Source organism: Rattus norvegicus, chromosome 7 (genome assembly GCF_021556685.1).
Source record: "Rattus norvegicus strain SHRSP/BbbUtx chromosome 7, alternate assembly SHRSP_T2T, whole genome shotgun sequence".
NCBI classification, from domain to species: domain Eukaryota; kingdom Metazoa; phylum Chordata; class Mammalia; order Rodentia; family Muridae; genus Rattus; species Rattus norvegicus.
In genome coordinates this window covers 108,971,490-108,977,953 of record NC_141540.1, presented here as the reverse complement: position 1 = coordinate 108,977,953, position 6,464 = coordinate 108,971,490, and the positions used below count along the sequence as shown (strand labels likewise).

At 36.6% G+C, this 6,464-nt stretch overlaps 1 pseudogene; it reads right to left on the bottom strand.

Moving 5' to 3' along the window:
* Positions 1 to 426: 426 nt before the first annotated feature.
* On the bottom strand, positions 427 to 796 carry Hypk-ps1 (huntingtin interacting protein K, pseudogene 1; annotated as a pseudogene).
* Between the last annotated feature and the right edge of the window lie 5,668 nt (positions 797 to 6,464).

The window sequence follows — 6,464 nt, the reverse complement described above, 5'->3', positions numbered from 1 at the left end:
ATAGCAAAGGTTAACAATAGCCATCTGTATCTTCACGTCCCTCTGTTAGGATCCATCAAGAGGATTTTCCTAGCCTCAAACTTAACATTTAACTTTGCTCCAGATAATACTACATATTCTGAATTTTTCAGAAAGGCTGACCACTGCTAAATTTTCCCTATATCCCTTTTCTTTTTTGTTATAATTCCAGTTGAGCTGATTCATTAGGTACTGGGTGAAGTAATATCCCCCCCCCCTTTCTTTTGAACATTAGATACTTCTTTATACTGATTGTTCATAGAGTTTCATCAAGGTCCAACATAGAAACTGACAATAAAATAGGCTATATAATGCATTTGATCTGAGATAAAACTGAAAAAAAAACCCACAGCAAAACAGAGCACTTTATTTCCGTAAATCAGTCCAGAATGTCTAATACACACTTTTTCAGTTGGTTAGGGTGAGAAGACCCTCCACCACATTGTCCATGTGTTCCCTCAAGCTCCTTTCTGCTGCTGCTCGAGAGATCTCCATTTCTGTCATTATCAACTCCAGATCTTCCTTCTTGATAGTGATCTTCACCAGTTCCTTCTCCCACTCCTGTTTGGCCTTTTGCTCCCTGGACTGTCTGTCTCCAGTGATGGACATAGCCATCTCAAGATTCGAACTCTGGGTCTCTTTCCTCCTCCGCTTAGTCAGTAACCCGCTCTAGGTCAGCAACACCACTGTCATGTTTCCTTGGCTTCGCAGGAGGCTGCTCAGGGCCGCTGATCTCAGACTCTAACTTCAGTTTCACTTCTCCCTCGGTCGCCATTTCGATCTCCTATATTTCCTTCCCTTAAATACAGTTATTCCAATGTCAGAAATAGATTCATCACCCTTTCTATACTGATTTGTTATGGCATCATTTGAAATATAGAATTCACATGGAATCATAAATCTGTCTGGGGGCTCTCAGTTCTGTTAAACTGATATATTTATCCAGCTAACAAACAAACAACAAAACCATATCCAAACTGAATCTAACTCAGATGCATACAATAGCATCTAGTTACAAGAAACTTAATCAATCAAGGATCTAATAATATGGCATAACAACTATCAGAGCCTAAATCCTACATGGAGCAGACTTTTCTTCTTTGGAAATTATAGCAACCTCTGTAAACTAATAGGATTTCCTAGAGATGTCTGCTGTACATTTCCAGAACTGCCAGTGAGCAGGGTGAATGTTTCCTTCCAGTTGCAATAGCATTGAATAACATTCCAGTTCTCCCCATTAGTAATGAGCTATTCAATACACTGTTTATCATTTTCATGTATCTTTCAGTTATCCTGTTTTCACTGTCAAGATGTATTTTCAAATCAGTGTGACATACAAAGAAATACTCTTTTCAGATCTCTAAAGAATTTCCTATAAGGTTTGACGGTAGCCTGACTATCACAAGATTAGAAAGAGAATACTCCTCCTAATAGTGAAATCTATAAAAGACATCTTCTGCTTGAGAAATTTCCACCCACTTAATGTGAGTCACAAATATAATGAGCTCTGAGAATCACCTTTTCTCTCCTTCTTTTATCCCATAGATATCAGTAGCACATCACAGCCTGAAATGAATTAACAATTCTTTTTCTTCACTATTACTTACAATAGAACTTTCTGTCTATGTATTTCCTCCATATTCAACTCAGTTCAGCTTATGCTACTTCAGAGTTGAAATTAATAAAAAATGTTATTGAGAGTATTTGGAGATATCAGGGATGGTTTGGCACTTGAGGACTGTATCACTCCACCTGTCTAGGAAATGACGTATAAATACCCACCCTTGTATCCATAAACAAGTGAAACTTTCACATCTTGTCAAAGAAGCTTTATGAAGCAGATAGAGACTGGGAGAGAGATCTACAGCTAGACAAAATGCAGAGAATAAGTGACCACAGGGTGATCAGATCCACCTGGGACATCTGTGACACAAGCTATACCTAAGGCTCTGGAAGCACTGTAGAAGATACAATGAACAGGCTCTATGTAGTTGGCAAGGGCAGTGGCTGTGGCATGATCATTTCTTCTGGGCAGGACAGGGATGTTATTCCCATGAACTGTCAACTGTACGGCTGCCTGCATATGACTTGTAAATTCTACACTAGTCAGTAGGCCAACATGGATGGATGACAATTTTACGAGTCACCACCTCTGGATGAAGGCCTATAGTCAATGACAATTGAGCGCGAATCATTTTTCTTTTCTCTTTTTATTCAGAGACAAGTTCCTAATCCTGAGTGGTCATCCTTTAATACATGCAAATAAGGACTACACTAATTGCACTCTCTGTGTTTGTGTGTGGTGTATGCACGGGTGCATATGAGTGCATACACATGCTCATATTTTATATGAGTGTGCATATATTTGTGTGTGCATATATAAATGACTGTGTATGTATATATGTGTGTGTGTGTGTGTGTGAGTGTGTGTGTGTGTGTGTGTGTGTGTGTGTGTGTGTGTACCTTACTAGGTATCTGAGAAGATATAATCAATTTGAATTTGAGGTGGGTAGTTTGAGGGACACAATGGGAGAATAACTGTGGATAAGACACAAATACAGAATATTCTTGTGTGAAATCCTCAAATTAAAAATAAAAGGTGATCAAATAATTAAATTTAGAATGCAGATAGTCTGTAATAATAGTGGAAAGCAAATTACTGAAGAGTTCATCAGAAGCAACTAGAAAAAAACCTCATGCCTTTTCAGATAATTACTCAGGGATCTCATAGATCTGTAGGGAATACAAGATGAAACATGAAAATAGTAGGTTAATAAATGACTAATCAGTTAGATTGGTGCCCTATAGCAAATTGACGAGGTTGTAAGAATTTGTAATAGAGTTAGACGTTAAATGAGAAAGCAAAGCGCTCTTTGGTAGTTCACCCATCTCTCAGGAACAGAATGATTCAAAACTTAGGAGCAAGCTGAAACCCTTGCAGTTATGTCACAAAGATCTAGAAAGAACAAGGCTATGAGCAGGAACATCTTGGCTTCTAAAAATGAGAGAGGGACATTGGATATGTGACTCAGAATCTCCCCTTTCAAATGATCAGAAATTAACAGGTGGCCCTCCCCATCTTATGAACAGTCAACACTTTACCTTTACAGAAGGGTATTGAGAGCCCTCATGCTCATTAGGTAGTTGGAGCTTTGTCAGGAATTACACTCTCATATCTGACTTTTGGGTCAATAATTACAGTTAAAACTCAATATGATTTTGCTAAGAATAGGCTGGTTGAAAAAGGACCAAAGAGAACACACACACCAAAATGTTCATTTTTAGCAGACAGCGTCATGGGAATAAGATTCATGGTTGACAGTTCTATGAATTTCAGGAATTTTAGCATATTAACCCCTTACTTTCTGGCATCCAAATTTTCTCTTGAGAAATTCACTGCTAGCCTTAGTGGGATCCACAGTATATAACAAATCAATTCTCTTCTGCTCCTCTGAAGAATACTTTTAAAGACCTTGATCATCATGTGCTTTGTTGTGGCTTCTTCAAGCTTTTCCTGCTTGAAGTAAACTGATTACATATGTATGTTCATGGCTTTTACCAAATCTGAAATTTTTGAGTCACTATTTTATGTAATAATGTCTGCCCCTTTTTTCTTATATTCCCATGATCTGCGCATTGCAGTTTGATGTCCCACAAATTTAAGATGTTTGCTTATCTTTATTGTTCTCAGATTTTATTATTTTATTTATATAATCTTCAAATCTATTGACTTTCTTCCAATTTTCAAATTTTCTTTCAAATCCCTCTAGTGAAATTTCATATTAGTTATGTATTCTTCAAGTACAGACCTATTTATTCTACATTTCCTTTTAACTTTCATCATTGATAGTGCCACTTTGTTCATATATTGTTTATTTGACTATTTTATGCTTATTGTCAGGTGTTTGGTCAGTTTTGTGACAGCTGATTTGAAGGTGACAGGGCAATGACCTTTATTAGGTGCATTTGCTTTATTTGACGAATTCACTTTTCTTTCAGTAGATTGTGTTTTCTTGTTTATTTGTATGCCTTATGCCTTGTGATTTTTCTTTTACTTTTTTCTGCTGAAGACTTAATATTTTCCTTATTGTTCTGTAGACCCAAGTTTCTGCTTCTTTGCATTTGGTTGCTTTGAGCCTATCTGAATGAGAGAGATATAGCTTGAAATGCAGATTTAAGTCCTTCTTCTTTTGTAAGTCTATGCCTTCTTAACCACGTATGGTATATTTCTAAATTCTGTGGTTGTTTTTTAATGCTCTCAACTTTAAAAATCGGCTTAAAAAAAGAATGAAAAGTGAAGGAGAAAGGATGCTGGATTCTAGCCCCACAACTCTAAGTTGCTTCAACTGAAGAGATGGGCTTATGAAAATGATTGACTACACTTGAAAACCCTTTAAGAACATAATGCAACAATAGGGAGGGGATAACTGATACATGATCTTTATAGAATAGAATCCCTTTTCCCCAATCCTAGGTCCTGCAAGATGTGTGCAAATCACTCCTAGCGTGGCACATCACAATCACATAACTGCTTCCTAAGAGCTGTAAATGGGAAGGTGGGTGTCTGCTACCCTAATAACTAAGGTTGAATGAAACTGATCCCAATTTACCACCCACGACTTGCTAGGGAAGTTCGCTGTCTACAATGGACTCTATAGGTTCAGAAGAGTTTCGAATATACATATTCTGCTTCTGCTTCTGCTGCTATAGCTTAACGGCAGAGAAAGATCCTTAGTGCTTTTTCTACTCCACCTTCTTGCTAGCTTTACTTTAGGATGATGTTTAAGCTTCAGAATTTTTACTTTTGTAACAGATGCTCATTTTATAATAAGTAGCTAATCACTTTAAGTAATTTGGGTTTTGTCTGTTTATTCTTCTTCTCCTTGTTAAACTCTGAGAGTGAGATCAAGGATGGAGGTTCACTAATTATTCACCAGCATATCTCTTGGCTGAGGGTATCATGTGGCACATGACTTCAGTTCTCTATGCTTTTGCTAAGTCACTTAATAAAATATCAGCTGGATTGTTGAGCTTAGAAAATCCTGTAGCCCTTCATTAAAAGGAAAATGCAGTCTATATTTTATTAGCTTTTTTCCAGTCTCTTTAGCTTCTTTTGCTGCAAAGAAAACTCAATGCTACTAAATTAAGTCCTAACTACGTGTTGTATAATATTTTTACATAATATAGTTCTAGTCTTCATGTTGGGCACTAAGACAAAATAGATAAGGCGGAAATCTTGATGTTTTAATGCTTGCCTAACCTCCGGACTTCACTAATGCTTCAGGGAAGCCTGGAATGCCCTTTATAAAGCAGTTCAATTACCACTGTATCATTAACTCTAAGAAGTTTCTTGGTTCACTAAACTTATAGAAAAAAATGCCCACTCTTCCGCAAATGTAGGCAATCATAAAGTGCATGCTTATAACTAAAGCAAGCATGAATGTTTACATATATTAGCTACTTCCAGTTCATGCGTGGCATGTTTAACTTTTAACAAAATGCAAAACGCATTGAGTCATGTGAAATAAATTTAAAATAATTTGAATAAATAATACAGTCTGTAAATTGCCAGATCTCTATAACCATCTTCCACTTTATCATTGTCTATTACCTCAAGGGTAGAAAGTACAATAAATGAATATAATAAAGGACAGATTTTATTAGACAATGTACAACATGTTTGACTATTCTTAAGGATTTATTTTATGTATATGAGTCCACTGTAGCTTCTTCAGACACGCCAGAGGAGGCCATCGGATCCCATTCCAGGTGGTTGTGAGCCACCAGGTGGTTGCTGGGAATTGAACTCACGACCTCTGGAAGAGCTCTCAGTGCTCTGAATGACTGAGCCATCTCTCCATCCCTTTTTAAAAAATGAAATGTTTTAATATTTTTATAGATAAAATAGTAGTGAGGATTATTGTATGTGACCTACAAAAGGCTTCACTCATTGAGTTATTTTCATGTGCGAGTCATTTTCCACCCATCATCTATGTGTGTTTTATCAATTTTTTGTAATGACCTAATGAGGTTTTATGGCAAATCTGGATCCTCGAGAAGGCAGCACTTATTATGCAGCTCGATCCAACTGCTAAGCTGCAAAGTTGAGAATTTATTCAGGCATATGGAGCCCTAAGTCTCCATGTACACTGAGCATTATTTATTTATACCTTTCTACTTGAATATTAAGTTCATCTATTTAAAAAAAGACCCCGAAGATTTAGGCTTTATGGAAATATTTATCCTGTGATTGACATTATTCTGTAACCTCTATTAGTTTTCTGGTTTGTCTTCCCTGAAATTCAGTTTCTCTATGAGAATAAAAGGTAGATAGTCACGAAATAATAAACTTTGTTAAAATTATAAATAAAATAGCTTCATGCACAGAGGGCATATTGATAAAGAACTTCCCGATGTTTCTAAGACTAATGGTATTATTGCTAACT